Below are 24277 nucleotides of genomic sequence, written 5' to 3' on the forward strand. Positions count from 1 at the left end.
AGGCACAGGGATTAAAGACACAAGGGACAAGTTATTCCAAAGTCTTCCACCGTGTCTTGTGTGTGCCATACTTTTATATCTGTGTGTGGCGGGACAGAAGAGAAAGCCCCGCGAGGGGATTAGTCTCGATTCAGAACTGGCTTTTGAGCAGCACTGGTGGAGGCAAGGATCTAATCTACAATGCTGCATGTGGGCTTGGGGAGGTATTGCTTACTGTAACAAAGGCCTGGTTAATGAGGTCCAGGGCGCCGACTGCTCACACTGTGTGCCCACACTGTGTGCCCACACCGATGCACACCCATAAAGGCCTTTTTCACAGTGGCCCCACAACCTGAAAACTCAACAAAGTACTGGGGCAAAGTGATCTTGTTTCAGGCGCCGATAAGTGCTCATTTGATAGTGCAGGAAGCATTAGGTGCAGAGTATGATAGCCCCTAATGTAATATAATGGTTACAATTAAATCTGACGCACAATAGACAGGAAGGTGTGGGTATGTATGCTAAAAACCCGAACATGATGACTAAGAGAGTGAGAATATTGAATAAAGGGGCAATTCAGAAAAATGTACTTCTGATGAAGGCTTTATTCTAACTTTATAAAGTGAGAAATTGATCTTTAAATGTAACACATGAGAAGTAGTTATGAGATGAGATATTCTACTTTGATTCTATGTATACAATTTATAAGAGCTACAACACTGTCTGTCCAAAGAAAAGGGGGCTCACGCTCTAATATTTGGTAGGACCGCCTTTAGCTTTGATCACAGCACACATTCACTGTGGCATAGTTTCGATAACTTCTGCAACATTAAAAGATTTATTTCCATCCAGCATGTCCTGGGTCTTCCCTGGCGCCCAGGAGGCATCCAGAACAGTCTATCTATCTCTAAAGGAGCTCCCAGGCACCCTGTGGAGGAGGCTCATTTCGACCGCTTGTGTCTGCGATCTTGTCCTTTCGGTCATCACCCAAAGCTCATGACCACAGCTTTACAACTAAATTCTTCAGATCACAATATACAGTATTTTTGCTTGGGAAAAATGTGTGAAATGTGGCAATGCATTTTCTGATTTAGATCTCCAAAAGCAATTTTAACACAACAATGACTCATGAGCACATATTCATGAGCCACAGTGTCATTGCTATTCCGCCAGAATCACAGTTTGCTTTGGAGACCATCTGTGTAGCACTAAGAAGAATGGACAACACAACCAAATCCAACATCCAAAGTGGGTAAAAGGGGGGAAAGAAAGAAGAAAAAAGAGCTGATTCTAGAGTCAGAATAAGTGGTGGGGTCGACACTCACCCAAAAGCTAATAGTGACAACAAAAGGAGGAGAGGGGGCGGGTGCTGGCCTATTGTTGAAGGAGCGCTGCTTGTCCCCAGAAGTCCCCAGACACTTTTAGACAAACATCTTCAGGAATCATGTTTTTTGTAAATGACTCATTCACTCTTTAGCAGCTGAACCAAAATGTTGAACACCAAATGTTTCCTTAACAAAGATTTTCCATCAGGACGTAACATGGAAATACTGTGATGTATTTCAATGTTTCTGTTGACTTTCCCAACAGAATTGTAGGATCATTCACAATCTATATGAGCAGAATGAAAAAAAGCAGTGGTTATGAACTATTTCTTAAATGTATTACATCCATAGTGCTGCAGCAGAGTGACAGCGTTGCATTGCATGGCTAGTTCAGGACAGAAGTGCTCACAGAGATAGTGATCAATAGACTGACAGTTCTAGTAGATAACATTGTGAGGGAGGTCATTCCCACTGGGTCAGTGCATTATCAGAACATGGCTTACAACTGGGCTGCTGTCAAGTGCAGGTGATTCGATGCACAAATACAACGTTTAATGTTTAATATGATTAAAGGTGTATTTGTCTTCAACACGTGTATAATGTCATACCCATGTGCAATACTGAATTAATCATGTGCAATACTGACTTAATCATGTGCAATACTGTCATATTCATTATTGTGTATGTGCAATACTCATACGCAATAATGTCATATTCATGTGCATATAACTGCTGTAAATAAGAGTGCTTACTTTGCCACTATTATTATTTTTGTCTTATGTTATTTTATTGTTATTTTATTTTTTATTTCTATTCCTTATTAAGTGGTTTTGAGTTTTTAGTTTAGAGTTTTTCTATTAAGAGTGTTTTTTCAAAGCTTCCTATAAGTTATCTTTTCTTTTACTCCTGTATCTACTGCGTTGCAACACCGAAATTTCCCCATTGTGTGGACAAATAAAGGCTTATCTTATCTTATCTGAAAAAAAAACCCGAATACATTCTTCCCGGAGGTTGAGGAGTTAAGCAAGCAGTAGATATGCCAGGCTTTGTGCAGCCGGCCACAGGGTTTTGAGTTTGAATAAAATATGCTCCATGTCCTCCCTACTCTCATCCCCATTTCAAGCTAAAACCATCCTGACTAATACAGACTATGGGCCAAAAAAATCCTTGAATATCTTGTTAGAATGCTGGAATAAAGTTCATGGGTTTCAGATTCTTTGAAAATATTGATAAATTGGTGCAGCTCGTTGGCAGAGTTGATCACACATGGACTTCACGTGAGCAACATGCATCATCATGAGTTCAAATCCGGCCCGGCAGTTTCCTGTAATGTCCCTCCCCAGTCTCAAAGAAAAACTTGATGAATTGACCAAGTCAATGTATTTTTTTTGTCTGGCCCAAATGCTTTATTCGACAGGACAGTTGTAACGTAAAATAGGGAGCGAGGCAGAGAAAAAAATTGAACCCAAAATGCTGTGTGTGTTTGCAACCACACATGTGCCACACCCCTATTCACTGCCCCACCATTTCAGTTTCGTTTCAGTTTATTTCTAATCATGTACTTTCCCGATTGGAAAGCTTTAGCACACTGAAATACAGTACATTGCCAAGTTAAAATGCACCACTGTTCATCCAAACCTGTTACACAACTTGCCCATGACATTTTTCCTAGACTCATAAATTATTTTAGACATCAGACTTGAATAGATAAATGAAGCTATCCACCCTGAATGTAAACTCCACCTTGTGAATCACTTCTTTAAGAAATTCCAACTACCCCGTGAGCCGGCCTGAGCTTCATAAAGGGCCCGTGTAGTGGTGTAAGATGATCTTGGAATTCCCTTGGCTGGGTCTCTGAGGCTGGGCGGCTGTGTGTTGTATATTTAGAGGGAAGGTACCAATGGGTGGAGGGTCCAGTCATTCCACACACATGCCAGAGTGACGCATGGTGCATAATTAGAATGTGATGCAGAACGGGACGCATGGAAGAAAAGTAGCTCCATGCAGCCAGGTGCTTTGGTGTGGTTGGAGGCATTCATAGCAAAACGTCACTGATGAAGATGCTGATTCAGCCCTTCAAGATTAATAATTTAAGAAGGAAAATATTCACTTGTAATAAGAGGAATTTTAATCTATGCTCATTAAGCATCTGTCTGCATTCAATATGAAGAGTCGACAGGTCATACTTTTCTCACAGACAGTAAAATATTGAAAACGTGGATGAAAGATTCACAAGAGAGCAAAAATAGCCTCATATTCTAAAAATACGCTTTCCCGAGTAATGGAACTTGAAAGATGAATTTTGATCTGATGTCTGAAGTACTTCTCTTTTGCAGATGCAAGGCAGAGGCAAATTGCATGAAGATGTTATTGCTTTCCTGAAGCTTGGATTATACTTCCCACATGTAAATTCTGTGGCTGCAGACAGTATAAAATCTGAGCTAGTTGCTTGGAAATCCTGCTCATTTCCGTGCGGACTGTCCGTGCAGTTACATTCTTTTCCTTGACACTAATGCAGAAAGTGGGTCGGACAGTGCGCGAGGGGACATGTCAGCCAAAACTAGTTTAGGAGTTTAAGAGTGGCAGAAATGGATCTACCTGCACGGGGATAAGGAGACAATGCTACCAGGCCAAGTTACAAGTCAGATCCATGGAGAGACGACACCACTCACAACAAAAATGCATGTTTTTAATGTATTTTTCTTTGCAATAAAAACACTGATTGTAATTGAATAAATGCAACAGGTGGCGGTGCACTGCTCGCTGTCTGAAAAAATGACAGCGTTCCTTTAATAGTATCAAACTATGACACAAAGCAGCACATTTAAAAAGTGAGCAATAAGTGAGTTTGTGAGTTTTATCCTGGCCACATCTGAAGTCAAATCTCCCTCTTCCATCAGCAGATGACGCACGCTTCTCATCACTAAGCAACATGATGATGACAGCAGTTCAGACGAGGGCTGTGCCAAAATATTGCAAAACTAAACTCAACTAATCTCAACTAAATTTTGTGATACAGTATCGATATTGTGGGCTGCTGTATCGACATATCGCCATGAGTAATTTTTGGTAAAAACATGTTTACGCAAACCATTTGACATTTTGACTGTTTTGATGATTAAAATGGGTGTATTTTAGGGCTGCAGCTATCCATTATTTTAGTAGTCGAATAATCTATTGATTCTTTCTTTGATTAATTGAGAAATCTGGAAACTATTCAACAGTGGCTGCATTTTGCCGTTTTGCTGCGTTGGCTTTTACTGCTTTGCCATTGGACAGATTTGGTGGTGTTATGAGGAGAAGCAGCAGTGATCATGCAGGACTGTGGAGCTTTCTCAGAGCACACATCTAGGGCCCCGGGCTGACCGAGAGCTGTAAATTACACTGCTATTATGATCCGTCCAGAGGAGTGAAGAATGAGAAACCAGACGGTAGAGGAGGGAACTGAGGAAAAAAATGGACTCTGACTCATTGTGGATGCCTGAAAAGTCTGAAGGAATGATGGGTTTTGGAAAACACTGTGGTGCTTTCCACAACCCCGGGAAAATTGTATCCCCAACTTTTCTGTTGATGGGCGTGTCCTGCTGGTAGACTGAAGTGAAAAGTGTTGGAGGGATATGTGTTAAACAGTGCACATTTCAACACATAAAATAAATAAAATAAATAAAATAAATAAAATAAATAAAATAAATAAAATAAAAAAATCACCAGCCTTGAAATAATGTAAGTAAGTCTGTTAATATTATTGTAAACTTGCAACATCCTTTGTGTCTGCTTCGCAACTCAACTTAATATACACAGCCTGTCCATGGGTGATGATTTTTCAGCTGCAACAAGGTATTTAAACCCGACTGATGAATTTCTGAAACAATTGTGTGGAAAGACGAATCCCGGGGTCATGGAGAAGAAGTCAGTGTGTTTGGGATGGGTCAAATCGTTGGTATTGAGCAGAGAAAACGTCTAAGGAGAAGCAGAAACTAATCAGCTACAGATCTGAACCCGAGTGAGAGTGTTTGGGACGAGCTGGAGAAGGCTTTGTGCAGTGGTCACTCTCTCCATCATCAACACAAGATCAACTGGTGAAAAATAATGCAACACTGGATAGAAATAAATCTTAGGAGCATATTTAAACTTTGCCAAAGCGGGTGTACTGTAATCAAAGCTAAAGGCGGTCCTACCAAATATTAGGCAAGTTTATTTGTAGAGCACATTTCACACACAAGGCAATTCAATGTGCTAACAGGAAAAAGCATTAAGATAAGATAAGATAGGATATTCCTTTATTATCTTATCTTATCTTAATGCTTTTTCCTGTTAAAATCACAAAGAATTTACAGACCACACACATAGCATTCCAGACACTCTTTCCCATATTAATTTGACATTGCCAGCATGACAGGTGTCTCCGGGATGGACACATCACTTGTAGATTGATTCTGTCTCATATCAGCGCGCTATCTGCAAACTGCCGCTTCATCAAAACGCCGTAAAGCTGGGGTTTTCTTTACCGCTAAAGGAGATTAGAGCATGAGCACCTTTTTAGGGACAGACAGCATACAATGGTTCAGCTTTCACTTACACCCTATCCCCACCCACAATTATTCAAATAATTCAGACTCCAAGTCATACATGTAGGGTGTAAATATGTTGTATAGCCATTTTCAATAATAAAAACACACTTCATAGCTGCATTTTCCCAATGGTTTCTGGCGAGAGATTTTTCAGATTGATAAATGTGTAGTATCTGTATCTGAGCGCTACACACATATCAGAATCAGAATCAGAATCAGAATCAGAATATAAATATCAATCTGGCATGACCCAGGTTAGGCTGTGTCAGCATTAGCCAAGGCATATATCTTCATCGCTGTTATGTTTGATTGAACAGCCAAAGCCCCATTCATTGGAGGGTTAAGAAATTATCTTATTAACCAAAGAAACAAAGAGCCAGATTGTGATAAGATCTTAAATTCTGCAAATAAAAATGTGCGTGATTACTGAATTATTGCTCTTTTGAGTGCATCTGGCTGCATCTTAAAGAAGAAGATTCAGCTGAGATTTACAGCTAAAGTAATTTTGTGGCTCAGCTAAACCATAATCTGAGTTATCCTACATCATGTTTGAGTCAGCTGGAAGATCTCACTGCAGTACAGAGGGTCTCAAGTCAGTGCTAATACCAGTGGATGTTCTGGTTCAAAGCAGGGGATAAGAACAAGAGACAGCTGGGATTGGAGAAAAAAATTGAGAGAAAAGATGTTCAACTCAAAGTCCTTGGGGATGAGGGCTGAAGGGATGCTAACGTCACTCAGCCTATGTGTGATAGAGAAGCAGATACACGCCGATGTAGATGGGATCACATCAGCAGAGTGGAGGTGTGGTGGTGACACGTGGTAGACAAGAGAAAGAGTGCATGATGTGGAAAAGACTTGGATGTTGGGCCGAAATGTTGACAAAACATGCCTTAAATTTCAATTAAACCTTAAATTAAACCCGTTATCTGACCCAGTTTGACTAAAACTATTTCTAATCAAAAAAGGGATTAAATACAGTGCCATAATTTTAAAATTGTATCTTGAAATCGTCTTGTGACCCCCAGCTCATGCATTGCGACCCCCTCCAGTGGTTCCCCACTTTGGGAAGCACTGGTCTAGGTGACCAGTGAAAATCACAGTCTGGGCGACACATTTTGTCATTCAAAGAGTTTGCTAAAAGTACACAACATTGAATCAAAGCATTCCTCACCAGCATTTACCTAAGCAGCTTGTAATAGCCATCGTTATAGTAGCTCATTACAACTCCTCTCTATAGGCTTTGGCAGTTTCATTGGCCAGATGCGGCGCAGAAAGGACTCTTTAGCTCAGCACCTCGCTGCCTGAAGCACGGAGCCGCTCACTGGAATGTTTGTCCAGGGGCGCAGGCACCCGAAGCCTCAGGGACGACCACTGCTCCTCATGAATGTGAATTTGTCTAGCCTTTAGTCTGTTTGTTCTTCATCCTCCCCAGAATAATGAGAAACCCTTAAGACAAACTCACCTTTTTGTTTTAATATCCAAGTTACAATTAGGGATGTCAAGATTATTAGATTATATAGATAGTCACAATATAATGTAAGAACCAAAAAATGATAATTGTGACAATTTTAGAAGCAAAATTAAGGATTTTTTGTACAATAAACATCACAATTTTTTTTTTTTCCTGGCTGTTCACTTTGTCTTGCAGAAAAAAACTTAAGGCATAGTAACATGTTAGACTACAAGATGTTAACAAGAATGAAAGTCTTAATAATCTTTAAATTGTTTTTTAAAATGTTTTTTCTCACAATAAAATGTGTTATTGTGCCATCGTTGGTTACAATTATGAAAAACAAGCAGCTCATGCAACACATTTTCCATTTAGTAAACCAAGAAAGAGAGGAAACTATTAGGGCCGTGCAATTTTTCTCATTTTGATAGAGATTGAGATTCGGCCATTTCAAATTGTTATTATCAGTCTTTTTAAATGAGAAGTCTAAGGCCAGTCATATGTCAGCAATAATGTTTGGAGCAGTTAGATTAAAAGATTGTGAAGAATGTAAAGGGAATTCCTAATAATGTTTCCTGGATCAAGGTAAAGTCTCATATAATCACACAAAATAATTTTAAATAAATAATTGTATGTTGTAATGTTTTGAACTCCTCCAGAGCGTTAGAGCATCATACGTTAGAGACATTAGGTTATAGGATGTTTTAGAATTAGCCTCTGTTTAAGACAACGTTTTTTCACCATATTATTTGAGACATCACAGAGGTACCCCAAATACTTTATCTGTCATTAATAATGTTCTTAGCTGTGTAGCTCCTCTTCACTCAGTGTTTCTGCTGCTCTGGGCTATAGTGGTTGCATCAGCAGCAACAGCAGCGTGTGGAGGACGTAAGGACGCTATTCACTTATCGTATCAGCCCGATCTAGTCACAGCCAAATTCATTAACATGTGATAGAAGTACAAAATTCATCCTTCACTAATAACCGTTGTAGCTCAGATGTGGCAGATGTACAGGTTTGCATGAGTGGGGAGGAAAAGGCTGTTGGAAGTACTGTGTTAGGCACCACAGAGAGGGACCAGATGGCTCGACCAGTAAACTCCACTTACTGTCACTTGTTTGTGCCAGTGGGACAGGGGCTGTTTTTGTGTCAAATCAGGCTGAGCTGGAGCAACTGTTTATGCTATTCTTCTAATCTGTTTGTGGAGGATTGATGGCAAGAGAGGATTGGCACTTTCACTAACAACTAAAGTGGATTTAGGTTTCAGGGTAAGGGCCACAGTTCAAAGGTTACATGTGAGCAGCAACCAGACAAGACCCTATACCCTAATGGACACTTCACTCTCTTTGGCCAGGTGGAAGCTAGGGTTAACTTGCAGTCCAAATAATCAAATTGTAATTGAAAATGTGTAATTTCTAATTGTCAATGATATACTTGGATCCAAACTTCTCAAAGTTTTTAAGGGGGGCACAGAGCTGCTCGCTGCCCGCTGCTCGTTGCTCGCTGCTCGCTGCGGATACAAGCCACGGCATGCGTTCTGTCCCCCCTCCGTGCCCCCCTGCCGCTATTGTGCTTAGTTTTCGTCCCCCTTGGCTCATCTTCTCCCCTAACTACCCCCCCTGCATGTGCATTCATATCGCCGCCTTTCCGCTTTTGTCCCACGCACTAATTATGGACATTTGGACTGGTATGTCTGTGTATAAAAGTGAAATAATTCCTAGCAGAAGCTCCTTATTTGTTTATTACTATGAACTAATTGTTTTTTTTTTCTTTCTTTTAAATGGTTTAATATGCTTTTTACACAGCCCAGACACTCGCGAGACACACCCTGCAAGCCCGTACCCGGTGAACCGCACCCCGCAGGCCCGCACCCTGCAGGCCCGCACCCCGCAGGCCCGCACCCCGCAGGCCCGCAGGCCCGCACCCCGCAGGCCCGCACCCCACGATCCAGCACACCACGGCTATCTACCCTGGACCCAAATCCAGTCAACCCAACAAAGCGTGGAAGTCCAAGCCCGGCCGGTTCAAGCTCAGGCCAAGAATTAAAACTGTGGTCAGCATAACTGGTTCTGCCTAAATTACTGCAGATGAAAATGTCATGAATGGCTTTTAAGTTTTGTCAGAAAAGACAATATATTTTATGGAGATATGTAGGCACTTTCTGACTAAATATGTGCCCGGCCGTATGAAACCCAGTTACATGTCTACCCGGAGACATTTTGAGTTATTCACAGATTCTGAAAGTGTGAATTCAAAGCTTTCCAATGATGTCTCACTCATGTAGATCTGATCATATTTGAGTAAGTTGTGGTCATTTGAATGTATACAACTCTCAAACCCATTCACTGAGAAAACGGCTTCCAAAGTTTCTCACCTGAGAGAGCCCAGAGTCACAGGGGGGCTCATTTGCATCTCATTGAGATAAGCCCTCCCCCCTGTCACACTGACACCACCTTCCCCCTACAGCTGTCACTCAAGACTCAAGAGGAGTGTTGTTATTGATGGTAACTGGACTTGAATCAGAATTAGAAGTTACTATATTAAAATGGAAATACTTGGATTACAAAAGGCCCTGAATAGAATCAAAGAATCAGAATCAGAATAGGGTTCATTGCATTTGTCGGTAAACATAATTCACAGGTGATTCAGTGCACCAACAACGGTGCACTGAATGATTCAACACAAACAACAAAAGATAAGATAAGATAGCCTTTAATGTTACAACGCAGTAGATACAGGGGGAAAGGACAGATAATTTATAGGAAGTTTAAAAAACACCCTCAATAGAAGAACTCTTATAAACAGATGCCAGAGCCAGGTATACGAACTGCAACATATGAGATAATAGACATCATAGGTACACCATCAGAGTCCAATTACGTCCGCAGCCTCTTTTGCACATTCGTCTTCTGTGCTGTGACTCTCGGCGCTGGGCATGTGATGTCTTTTGCCTCGTCAGCACAGAAAGGCCTGATTTTTTCATGCAGGTAGGTCTGCCTGTCAATGTTCAATCCAGGTGGGACCAGGACATGGAGATTGTCAACCGGAGGCAGAACAGCTGTAGTGCGTAGTAGCTGAAATTCCACTGGTTCGGCCTTAGTCACATGGGTTGGGAGCAACTTCACATGCCAGTCCTTATGGCCAGGATGTCGACCAGGTAGCATTATGTAATGGACTTCTGCATAGTTTTTGATAAACTCTACAACGGTGTGGATGACTTCATGGCTGATGAACCTGCGTGAACGTGGCTGTGGCTGTGCACGCTTCTTCCTCAATCGTGGTGTTGCTCCATTTTCATCATAGTGTTTAATTATGTCAGTCAGGGTGTCTTTGCCAATTCTGAAAAGGGGGAAAAAAAGGATTAGGGTTGAGAGTAATATGGGAATAACACGCTTCACGTGGCTAGCTAGCTTGTGATATCATGGCTCACCAGGTTTAGACCAAAACAGGCACTCACAACACAAACACGACCACAACAGCACACCAAAACATAACTTTCAAGCGTGTTTGTGATGCCATTTATTCTGCATTATTCACATTCTGACGTTTACGTCGTATTTAAGACTTAAAACGCGGAGGAGCGGGTACGGCCGGGGCTAGCGGCGCTACGTGGCTAGCTAGCTTGTGATGGCTCAACAAAACAGGCACTCACAACACAAACACGACCACAACAGCACACCAAAACATAACTTTCAAGCGTGTTTGTGATGCCATTTATTCTGCATTATTCACATTCTGACGTTTACGTCGTATTTAAGACTTAAAACGCGGAGGAGCGGGTACGGCCGGGGCTAGCGGCGCTACGTGGCTAGCTAGCTTGTGATGGCTCAACAAAACAGGCACTCACAACACAAACACGACCACAACAGCACACCAAAACATAACTTTCAAGCGTGTTTGTGATGCCATTTATTCTGCATTATTCACATTCTGACGTTTACGTCGTATTTAAGACTTAAAACGCGGAGGAGCGGGTACGGCCGGGGCTAGCGGCGCTACGTGGCTAGCTAGCTTGTGATGGCTCAACAAAACAGGCACTCACAACACAAACACGACCACAACAGCACACCAAAACATAACTTTCAAGCGTGTTTGTGATGCCATTTATTCTGCATTATTCACATTCTGACGTTTACGTCGTATTTAAGACTTAAAACGCGGAGGAGCGGGTACGGCCGGGGCTAGCGGCGCTACGTGGCTAGCTAGCTTGTGATGGCTCAACAAAACAGGCACTCACAACACAAACACGACCACAACAGCACACCAAAACAGGCGTATTTAATATTAATCATTACTTACGCCATGAGGAACAGGAAACTTCTGCAGACTTCCGTGCCTCCTATGAAAAAGCTTGTCCGGGCAAACTTGCGCTTCTTCTGGGGCTTTTTTGTGGACGTAGTCAGCTCAGAAGTGACGACAGAACGTCTGTTTGCTTCCATATGTCCGATAATCCTCATATCCTGCCACTCTCTTTCTGCTGCTAATGAGTCGCTCCGTAGCTTGTACATGAGTTCTGGAGAGAGTTTCCCGCTACACGATTTGCTTGAGAGTAGAGAATTTTCTTTTCTTCTTGAGTAACATTTGCAGTCAAAGTTACGGATCTTTTCCAACTCTTCGTTCTCTCCTGCAAAAGTAACCGTGGCTATAGCGTCTGTTATTTCACGCTCCAGCTCTTCGGCGTGACCGGGCGCTCCTTCCTCTGTCCAAAACCCATCTTCCTCCTCATCTAAGGTCAGCCGTAGACTAGGGATATTTTCCAGCTGGATGAAATCACGTTCGTCATCTGTGAGGTCATCTTCAGATTCAGAACTTAGATAGTCATCTGGATAAGCGGACTTTTCGCAGAAATAATCCAAAAGCGTGGAGCTGTAACAACCTCTGTTAAGCTCCGAAGCGATAGCAGAAGGATCCATTTTTCAACTGATTTTACACAGCGGGTGTTGCGTGTCCCTGTGTTGCTGCTTATCAAGTAGCCATGCGGCTGGCGGCTCAGCCCATTGGCTGACTACAATAGCGCAGCTGTTCATATGGAAATGCGGTCACACCCCCTCTGCACGTCCAGAGAGCGCCCGAAAACACCACATTTTAAACGGCTTTATTTATGCTTTTAATGCTGCAAATACTGTTATCTGATACATCGAATGGCTGGTCCATATCTTCAACTAGCACATTCTGCAAAAAAACGAAAATCACAAATTTGGGGAAAAAAAAGTAAAATGCTGTTTTTCTCAGTTTCACCGAGGCCGACATGGTCCGACAATTCCGGTGGCGAGTCACATATGTTGATTCTGATGATTCAAATCAGCTACGTAGTTTCTGGTTCACCACTATTCTTTGCATCAAGGTCCTTTATAAAATCTAGTCTGTCCAGTGTCCACTGTCCAGCCTTTATGTCCCACTGTCCAGCCTTTATGTCCCACTGTCCAGCCTTTATGTCCCACTGTCCAGCCTTTATGTCCCACTGTCCAGTAATCCTTTTAGGACGCTAGGATCAACTGCTAAACTAAGCAAACCTACCTGAGCCAGAACATTCAATTCAACTTATGAAATTGTATTTTTTTAACTACAATCACATATTGTTATATACTGAGGAGAAATATTGTAATTTTACATTGTATATTTGTTTATACCCATTATCTAACCACCATTATATCAAAATGTCGTAGTATTTTTCTCTAGGTCCACAGTGTGATACCCCGAGGTTTAGTATGTCAACATTAAAATCTCATATTGTTGCTCCTTAAATTATATGTCACAACAACTGATTAAATCATTTTGACTCTATATTTAAAAGGTAAAGGCACATGGAGATGCATTTTTTTCCCAGTGCTGAAATGATAATGATTGTGACCTTCACTTAAGGCCTCTGAGTATGAAGCCACCGTGCTCAGAGGATGAGGCCATGTCAGTTTGGTAACAGGAGAGCGCCGGAGCGAGGGACAGACGTGATGAAGGGAACGGGGCAGGAGCAGATTAGTAGTACGGTAACCAGGTAACAGACGTAAACACTGTCAAAGCAAGAGTGGACGCGGAGGCAATCAAAGCGTAAGGCACTGTAATTATAAGCTGACAAAGGCCAGCTTTTGTGGCATTTCAACAATTCCGCAGATAGAGTTACTACTTGTGCTGGCTGTATTGTTTGGACTACCATGGGGACATTTCCAACAAGTATTGCACTTGTTAGCTGAAAAGTAATTAGTGTACGTTATGTCGTACAGTGCATTTTGCTAAAGGAAGAACATATACCACTGTACTCGGACTGGGTCACATTGTTCAAGACATATTGTCATTTATTTTTGGTCAATATTAAATTTGGAATAATGCAACATAATTCCATGTGCACTGTAGTTTTCCTTGCAGTTGCAAATTGAGGCTGACAGAAATTGCAGCTTATTATGACCTCTAATTGTGAATGTTCTGCCGAGGTTAAAACTATTATTTTAAGTATTGTTAAACGAGTGAGTCAATGTGTCAATTATATTGTTGTCTTTTTTATCATGATGAAATATTTTGGCCCTGCCCTACTCTGTACTTCGGGAATGCCTTACAAACCCATTTGGAATACGCAAAAACTGCACAATAAAGCCAATTTGTTCCTGTTTCTACGCTCAGCTGTCTACTGTCAGCCAGCCACAGCCCAGACCAACCAACCCCACCACAGCAACCAAAGTCCTCCACCTTCCATCCTCTTCCTTCAGACACTCTAAAATGGTAGAAAAGGTTCCAAAGAAAGTCCTTTTCAATCTGATGGTTTTAGCTGCAGCATTTATACTTTCCTAAGCTCAAATTGGACCTGCCCAAAAGGAGGAGTTATAACTGAAACTAGCCCTTCTATTGTTTATAAGTCAGCCAGTTTCACACTCCCACCTTGGGTTGTTATTATATTATTTCCAGGATCTTTACTTACTGAAGTTGTAAGTATAGCAAATATCCACTCAGTTATGGAAACAATCAGCAATATTTAACTTGTATTACTTCTTCTTGTACGGTTTAAGGCTTGTAACAGTATATTTCAGCACTGATTTGCACAATATTGACGGCTAACACATAGAAACACGTAAAACCATGAACAAATATTTTTGGCATATTACTACTGTGCTGAAAGTAAGCCGCGCCTGATCATATTCTTCATACTGGCCAAAATAAAGACGTGATGTACTCTGTGAACTCAATGCTCAACGCTGTATCAAATCACCTTTAAATCTGTTTCAGTAAATCGTCAGAACATCCAGACTTTTTTCACACTATTGAAGCCCGTCTAATACACAGTGCTCTTGATAAAAAGACAACAAACTGTGACGATGGAAAAGTTTAGCTGGAAAAGAGACTGCATGAGTTACAAATATGAAGTCTAGAGCGGTGTTTGGTGTCCAGGACTGCTCTCTAAGGAGGGTGACACAATGCAGGACCAGGAGGGGAGGATGGAGAGAGACAGGGGCACAAATATGTTGACTATTATGAGCCCAAGAGCCCCTCCTGTTTGGATCTGACATGTCCACGGCTGGTCCCACCCAACACGGAGGCCCATCCGGAGCGCCTCGTGACCCAGCTGATTAAAAGCAGTTGGAGCCTTGGGTGGGATAGGGCCAGTGGAATGTGGAGACCGTGGAAAGGCCCGAAATAAAACTTGCGGATAAGAGGTGTGTGAATCTGTGATACCCTGTGTACATGTGTGCGTCCACGTGTGGCAAGGGTGCTAGGGTGCTAGGGTGCTAGGGTGCAGCTGCTTCTGTACCAATGGATGGTGATCAATCAAATGGGAGACGTGCAAACTCAAGCAGATAATGGGTGGGACTGATGGGCCGTCTAAGGGAAATTGGTTATGCACCGACTCATGGTTTTTCTCTTTTATCTCTTTGACCCGTTTCGACTTGGCAATATTCTGAACAATCATTTTAGAAATAAAATTAAAGCACTGTGTAAGTTAAGATGCTTTGATTTGCCTATAATTTTACACAGAAAAGTATTTTCAACCTTTGTCAATAAAACAAGTGAGAAATGGCTAGATCTGTGGAACGGCAACTAGTTTCACACAAAGTATGCATGTTTTTCAAGGTATTTTTGAGCAAAACAAAACACTCGTAATCAAATGAATACTATAGCTATTATGACGCACAGACAACAAACTGTCGTAAGTGTCTGGTATGTCATATTAAGTTATTCAGATAACTATAGCATAAAAGAACGTTCTAACAAGTTTATAAAAGCATCAGTATTACCCCAAATCACTAAATCCATTGAATTCTTCTTCCTCTGTGTCACTTCTTAACAACTTCCGAAACTCCGGAGGTAGAGAAAGCGCCCTCTTGTGGTTGTCAGTGAGAAAATAATCAACATGTGAAATGCAGTATAAGTCTCACACCGGCCAATCTATGAAAAAAGGTGTGACTTATAGTCCGGAAAATACGGTAATTGAGTTCTTTCTGAACTGAACCTACTTCTCCTGTCATACGAATCTCATTTTATTAGATGGGCGTATGTCCAAACCAGAAGGATTTCCCTGTGTGCCCCTGTGAGTTCCATCTGCCAAATGGAAACCGAACTCAGACACTGATCACTGCCGATGGAGCAGGATCTTCTCTGCCGCACTATTAGGGGATCCTCAGTGCGGTTAATGTCAGGATCAACATGTGTTTTGCTCCTTAATTGAATAATGAAGCGATGAGGAGAGGAAAACCCACATGACCCGGGACTATGCCAAAAGTCTGCCAGAGGCGGCTTGTGTGGTGAAGGCCCTAAATACTTTGGTTTTCAAGAGGATATTTTTTCATAGATGCTGTGGCTTTGTGTCTGTCAGCGGCAAAAACATGGACCACATCTATAATTATTGTTTCAGGAAATACTATAGCAACATGTTATGTCATGTGACCCATCCATCATCATTTAATTGAGATCATTCAAAACCAACTGCATTAAAATCAGCTTTTTAACAGCACATCTGCTCCAATAAACATGTCATTATTTGGCAGTTTTGCAGAGCTTTTATTCATATACAACATTGAATATAGTTTTTAACTTTGTAAGATGGCACCATAAATACTCAATCTTTGTTTATTTTCTCTCAATATAGATTGGAAAATGTGTAGATTTGTACGATTTAATTGATAATATAATTCACACTAAACAAAATACTTTAAATATATAAAATGTTATTGGTGCAACTTTAAAAAAGGAACAATGTCTTTAAAATTCAACAACGAGCTCTTTCTGATACATTGAAGATATAATTGAATAGATGAGTTGAGTTGATGAGTTAAATTTAATGAATTAAAAGTTAGCGGAGGAATCAGACATTGTGCTTGTGCTGCATTGGACTGAGAATGTGCGGTGCAGAGAAAACCTGAACCTGATGAACCTATAAACCTGATTTTGATCCTTGTGAAGTCCGACCCGGTTGCGTCCATGTAAAGCATGTTCAGCACAGATAATAAGGGCTGTCTGTAGTCCCTCTCCCATGTTGTGGAGCTGGTCATTTCTGTCCTTGAAAGTGTAAAAGAAGCCCAAAACCAACCAAATTCTGGTTCACCTGTGTGAGTCAATTTGCTTTCTCCCTCTCCTCCGCCTCCTCAGAAATGCCTAATGCTTCTCTCCATGAAAACAACAGCACTGCGCTTGCACATCACCTCCACATATGTGTTGGATTCTGTTCAAAGTGTACATTTTAAAGGTTTAGGAGCATTAACATTTGAGAGGAGATTAAATCTGGACTGCTAAACGAACACAATAATCCCAAGTATTTCATGTTTTAGCTGTGTAGGAAAAACTACAGGGTTAGCAGTTTTTACACAGAATAAGACATAAGGATATAATAGATGCATAGATAAGAGGATATTTTGTTGTTGGCAGTCTTTGCAATTTTGCTAGTTTGTTTAGCTGTGCATATGACTGAAATCATTTTATCTGCATCTGTTTTATGTCTTTATCTGTTTTGTCATGTGATTGCAATTATTTTCCTGTTGTGTGAAGCCCATTGAATTACACCAATTGTAGTAAACATGCCTTTTCTAATTGCATCCATTCAAACTGCAATTTTGATTTGATTGATATAGATATTGCAGCTCTAATTCATTGTATCCTGAACCATTTCTAATTTTGTGATCTATACTCAGAATACATCAGTACATCACCTTGTATGATAATGTAAGATAATATAGTTTATGTTGGTGTTCTCAGTAAATAACAGCTTCCACATATAGTTTATGGTTGTCGTTAAATAATTAGATAGCTAATTTTCCTCAAGATAATCATAACTCTGAAATTCTTGTAGACCTGGTACAATCTTAAGATCGTTAAACAGTGACCAAGGCCAGCAGATGACGGCCATACACGTGAAACAAATGACAGTCGACACAAAGAAATCAAACAAAATCACGACTTGATGCAAACACCATCAGGTATGACACGTGTCCGACCATATGCAGAATCAAAACAACATGCAGAGAAGCCAATTGGCAGACGGGCCCGATACTGGGAAAGCAGAGCCGAACACAGTGGGTCTCCAAGCCACAGTGACCACACCCTCTCCCAGCTGGAAACTATAACAGCCTCACACATCTTCCTCTTTTCGACTCGCCACTATGTTTACGTGCAGAGCTTCTTTCAATTGCAGAGTCCATCGGTTAACTACATAGATTTACTTACTTCCAGTTACACCTCTGGCATTTTGAGCAGCAACAACAACAGGAACTAGTATTTTCCAAAAACAATCAACAAAGTAGAGTAAATACAGACTATACATTGTGACTGGACTTTAAAGTAATGCAAGATTTTTTAAAAAGTATAAAAACCTGTATTCAGACAGTATTTTGCATTGATTAAACACAATTTCCCGGTCTATTATTGGCCTTCTGCAATTGTAATTGCTTTAAATGCTCTTGCAAACATGTTTCCAGCAAGCAAAATTAACATAATAATATAGGTAAACTGTTAAATTAGCCCAAAAAAAACTGTTAAACTGATAATACGTTAATTCTCTGCTCTTTTCTGACAAACAGAGGTGACATACTTACTTAAATTAATGCAAATCAGACTAAGGCTCGTTTCTTTCATGGTATATTTCTTTTGTCTGGCTGTCTTTGAATCATCCCTGGGCCTCATCATTCAGAGGGAGTGTCCACTACATTCTCCATCACCACACTAAACGCTCCAAACTAGTGAGCTACTATCTCTGGCATGCACGCACAGGCCCCTGTTAACCAGACGACAACACGCAGCGCTCCAAACACCAGGATGCCATTTGGACTGACGATATCCAACGCAGAATGGTAGATGTCGACAAAATATAGCCAAAGTGATGCCCCTTCCCTCTCGTGGCCTCTTCTGCGACGCCGTCAAATTGGTTTTGCTGGCAATTCATCATCGCTGATTAATAACTGGGGTCTGAGACTGCTCCATTGTGAGGACGGTGTTAGAATACTAATGCGGACGCGACGTGATGTCATGACGCTTCATCAAAGAGGCACCAGCAGCAGAACACAGGGTACTATTCTTGTGGCTGCTGCCGTAAAGATTCCTCTGCCTGGTCCGGTGCATGTGTTAGTAATGTCAGTGCGATGCATTAACGCCTCTTTTACTGGGACGCCTCAGGGAAGTGTGAGGCAAGGACACAAATATGTCGGCCTCGCAATTTTATACTTAGTCAGTACGATGCAAGGTAGCACCGTTCACTTTCCCCAAATCCATATCCACATCATGTTGGTGAAATAAATGTATGTTCGGGAATCAGTCACATTCAAACCTCACAGTATTGCATTATACACATCGTGAAGCTTATTTTTGTTGTAAGAGTGATCGTTTTCTTAAGGTGTTGCAGTACAGGTAAGTGTGTTAAGAAGATTAGGGCTTCAAGATGAATCATAATAGAACAGAGGTGGTCAAATAAGAGTGTAGTGAAATGTCTGCCCTTGTGTGGGTAATTTTATATTTATTGTCTGATATTTAAGCCACACCTAACATTTAAAGACATATTTAACACATTTCAGTTGAAGTTACCTTATATCGGCTGAATATCGTGATACATTTTGTCATTTATCGACCACACGACAAACAAATCGTAATTTGAATGGTGCCACTGCAATAAACAAATTGGGCTGAATTAATTTACTCTGCAAACTGAATATTCTGGCCAATGTATAAAACCTAGTGTATGCCTCTACAAAACATAGTTTAACAGGACATATTTCACTATTTTCTCAAATGTAAGTGCTTCTGGGCGTAATTAAAATGTGCAATCAATTTGATAGCTTTCCAAAAATTGTCCAGGCCTGGATGCTTTTTCTTTTTATACCATTCTGCTTCAAATATCACTATATTATTGTTGGATCATCAATGTTCTTGTGTTTTAAACTGATAGATGTATATCTTCCTTCACCCGGAGTGTGCTGAGAGCATGACGTAACCTCCTCATGGGTTGATTGAGTTTGGATGCACCCTGCGCTCTTGCTCGCTCTCTTCCTTGGCAAACCACAATATGCAAAGATCGTCATGGCAACCTTTCTCTCCTCCACTCCTGCCCAGTAATATTTACAACCCCACCTCAATGGAGCCCAGTGAAATGAAAAGAATTATGTTTTAACACTTACTGGGCAACAGAAAAGCACACGCCGTTTTACACACATGCTTGAATATAAAAGCATGGTCCCGCCTCCGCCTGTAGCTCCTCCCAGTCTGCATTGCACCAAAGTGAACTGCATCTTATCCAAAGCAGGTTTTTACTCCCTTTGCCAATATAAATCAACAAACAGTACCAACTAGCCATCAACACTGTCATTACAAATGACATGACAAGAGTGTCTCCAGTACCAGGGCTGAACCATTATTGTATTTGCGATTATATCCCGATATTACAAAGTGCAATTATGTCAATGCAGAGGCACCTGATTATGGCTTTTCAGAAGCCACATGCGTCCTGCATTATGAGGTGATAGGAACCTCTGCCAATGAGGCCAGGGAGTGTGTCCACTGTCTACAGTCTGCAGCTTCATGGTTTATACTCTGATCCTCCAGAGTCCTTCCCTTGTTTGTACTTCACTTTTCACTGTGATTCTGGTGCCCATTAGATCAGGTTGATGTGGTGAATATTAGGGTTTATAACGCTGCCCATATCAGCCGTGGGCTGTCTTACTGCTCCACTAACTTTAAATTCACTATTTCCCCTGTTCACAGTCACTGGGTTGAGTCCGTGTTATGTTAAAGCAGCCACAGTCAGTGCTGCAGATGTCTCATGTTAATATGGTTAACTCGATATCTAATTACAAAAATAAAATATGTACGAATAAAAATGAATTAGAATTGCAATTTTGAGGAAATTGAGCAGCCCTGGTAAAAGCATGTGTTATGTACAATTAAAGCACAATCTATATATTCCTTTAAAAAACGCTATTCATATTTTTGCCTAAATTGTTTAGCCCTACAAGGTACACCCCAAGAACGTGGTGTTTCTTACTTGATGTAGGCTAAATGTGCTGTGAGAATGACGTTTCCAGACCAAAATCTGGGGATGTTTACTGCAGCGTGGCACAAATGCTGAGGTGATTTTGCGAGTGGTGGCGTAGAGAGGAGGAGGAGGAAGAGGAGGGTTAGTGTGGCAGCATGAGGTGAATCAGCATTCTGTCCACGGAGCTTTTTACTACAGGCTCAGCTGAAATGATGGAGCAGCACTGCGGATCAGATTTGCCAGGGAGTAGAGAAGGGACCGAAAACCTCTGAGATCAAATGTCAAAACAAAACTTCAATTCTTTAAATAGGAATACTAAGTGAGTTTACCATTCAAATTGGGTGCCCTTGGTTCTCGAGTTTGTCAATCATGTTTTTTGCAATGATTTTCCCACATAAACCGTCTCCCCTGTGTTGTTTAAGTTAAGTTCACAGGGGTTAACTAAGGTTCACACCAGAGAAGATGGGCTTGTCTGTTGCGTTTAACATGCTTGAATTATCATCCGTAAAAGCACTATTGACTGAATGCGCCCTGTTGGGAATAATACACATTCCTCAGGCCTATATGAATGTGCAGCATAAGCACATGAGCTAGCATCGGACTCATTAAAGTTCCGATGTCTTCTAGAGGCTGGTTTGGAAGTTTTATGACTATTCCTTTCTTTTTTCCCGCCTCACTCGCTGCCTCTGTGCCGCTTTCATATGCTAATGAGTCCGCCAATTGTACGGCCAGCAGTCTGGAATTCCAGTCCACAAAAGGGAGAGAGAAAAGGACAGACAGACAGAAATGAGACAACATTAGAGGCCCAGAGCACACACAGAAGAAAATAGCCAGAAGAGGAAAACTTTTAAATTTGGCACTTCAATAATGCAACAAGTACTTAATATCCAATGTTATTGTTTCATTTCCCGGTATTTCATTTACATTGTTGAATAGATGACAACCGCTATTGACCAGCACGATTGCTATTATTCTTTGTCTGTGATATTTGTTTTATACCATCCAACTACTACTTATACTGTATAGATTAATTAAACAATTCTATCCAGTATTGTTCTGTACAGTACATTTATTCCAACCTCGACAGAGCTTATCCAGTTCAATACTAGTTTTCCACCATTAGCTTGATTCATTTATTGACACAACATTATGCCAACAAATCTATACATCGAACAATGATGGGCCACACCCACCACTCTCTGGCATGCTCTATTGTCACTAAAATAAGGCGTGTCCTACTGTAAAGTGCCACCCCCCCTCATTAATATACAGAAGTATCCAAACAAAGAGGCAGGGGGCGGGGCTCCGAGCGACCCACCTCTGGCAGAGAGCAGGTGGGCCAATTAATTACAATCCCCAAGGCCTCCCCAGATGCGTGCAAACCCTATATAATTGGTTTCCTCATGTATGAATTATTAAACCTGGTTGCTCTTTGAGGGGTTGACAAGGTTGGGTTAGGACATGCCAACCTCTGACACACAAGCTTCAGTGTTTAACCCCCAAGAGGCATGTTAAGGTCTTTACAACAAAGTGGGAAGTGTTGAAGACATCACTATACATGGACTATGTAGGGTTGACAGATATGCACCATCACTGTGAGCTATGACATCAAATATAGGCCCACAATACCTGTTACTCGCGATTGTTGGACGGGAAAACAACCCTAACCCTCTCCTAATATGTGGGCCTTATCTTCTATTAAGACTTACCTGTGATATTGAGTATCCCGATAACGATAGTCAGACGATATTATGTCAATTCAACAGAAATGTGTTCAAACAACACAAAAATGTTAAATGTCTGTTTTTTTCCCCATCAGCTGTTTTTATAATATACAGTAAATGGTGTTCTCAAAATTTAAATGTTGCATATCTTCAAAACCACATTCACAATATTGTAGAATGACCTAGTGTGATTAGAAGTGCACCTTCCAGGATTCTCCTTCTGAAATACTAAGACAATCGTCAGGTTAAAGTTTATTCACTAGAACAAGATGATGTAAAGTGCTTGAATTTGCTTATCACTAAATCTTCACTTTCATTCTTTACAAATCAAATAGGATTTCATCTGCATAAAGAAGATTATAACTCTGTAAAAGAACAACTTCAACAAAAGGTGCTAAATGTCTGGCTGCTCTTTGTGTCCCACCAGGTGTTATTCTCTAAATATTTCATAAGCCCTCAGTGCTGGGCTACTGGAGCACAAAGACTGTGTTCACTGCCCAGCAGCAGCAGCAGCAGCAGCAGCAGCAGCAGCAGAGGCTCAGGGAAAACAGAGGCCTGTCAGTTCAACTGGCGATGCAAACAATTTTCAGCACTTGTAAAATTAAATTAGGGCAAGAGACAGGCCAGAAAACAGCACAGCCACATAGTTAGACACGCTGAGATGTCTTTACTTCTTGCATCAGACATTCCATGGCTAAATGAAAAAGGGAAGATTGGAAGCAAATACAAATGAAGACAATGAACTGTCTGTTTGAGCTTCCAGTAAAAAAAAGCTAAACCAGCGTGTCAGAGATGAAAGCTGTAAGCATGCCAAGACTATAGGGAGAATGGGTGCATAGAACCACAAAGCACATTGTGTGTTAGTGAATATCCATATTCATACGCAGATACATGCTGTACCAGTCTATACTAGGAAAGGTTTTGACCTTGACACTCTTTTATATTAAATCAATGTCTTCTAGCCCACTTACCCACCAAAAATAGTCTTGTTTATTTTAGATGTGCTATTTTGAGCAACAGAAATGGATGTCCTAAATATTTGACAAGCAATTCATGAGAATGAAAGCATCAGAAAATTAAAAGCAATGGCATGGTTTGAAGAATAAAGTTTGTGGTGGAGTTATACAAGGCCAGGCCGGGACAGCCCGAGGTCAGAATGCCAGGCGGTCCGGTCTCCCGTTCCACTCTGCACTTGTGAATGAATGCGAACTATTAATACACCACATGTCAGGGATGCCTGTCCTGGGAATCTTCTGCAGGATCGGGGACAAAAAGGGTTCAAGGTCCAACAAAGAAGGAAGTAAAGTGATACTTGAGAAATATATGTCCCAGGTTTCCTTTTAAAACAGGCCATCGTTCCACTGTCAGTGTACTGCATTTGTTATTAGGTCCACAGCATTTGAACAATGTTGAATAGAACCACAAACTGTACATTTTTGGTGTTTTTGTCGTTTTATTCTGTGTTTTGTGAAGCACTTTGTGACTTCTGTCTGTGAAAGGTGCTATACAAATAAAATTTACTTACTTACTTACTTACAAGAAAACAATCCTATTTTGGATGAACGGCATGTATTGGTTGATTTTCTCTGACCATAAAAAAAGAACGCTATTCCAAGCCTCTTCATTCTCACTGGGTCTGGTCACTAAGCTAGAAAATGTTTTGATGATACTCATTCTGGAGAGAAATTAGAGACTATATGATCTTCCCACACATGATCTCTTCCAAATATGCTTTATACAACATTGCACCCAAAACACTGCAGAAAAACCTCCAAAGTCCACAAACATGCCAT

At 41.1% G+C, this 24277-nt stretch overlaps 1 protein-coding gene across 2 annotated transcripts in view; it reads right to left on the bottom strand.

Moving 5' to 3' along the window:
• arhgap21a (Rho GTPase activating protein 21a) overlaps positions 1–24277 on the bottom strand; it is a 98497-nt gene that overhangs the window by 67287 nt on the left and 6933 nt on the right. The window lies entirely within an intron of this gene.

This window comes from Eucyclogobius newberryi, unplaced genomic scaffold (assembly GCF_026437365.1).
Source record: "Eucyclogobius newberryi isolate DKJ021-1_F unplaced genomic scaffold, fEucNew1.0.hap1 SCAF_18, whole genome shotgun sequence".
NCBI classification, from domain to species: domain Eukaryota; kingdom Metazoa; phylum Chordata; class Actinopteri; order Gobiiformes; family Gobiidae; genus Eucyclogobius; species Eucyclogobius newberryi.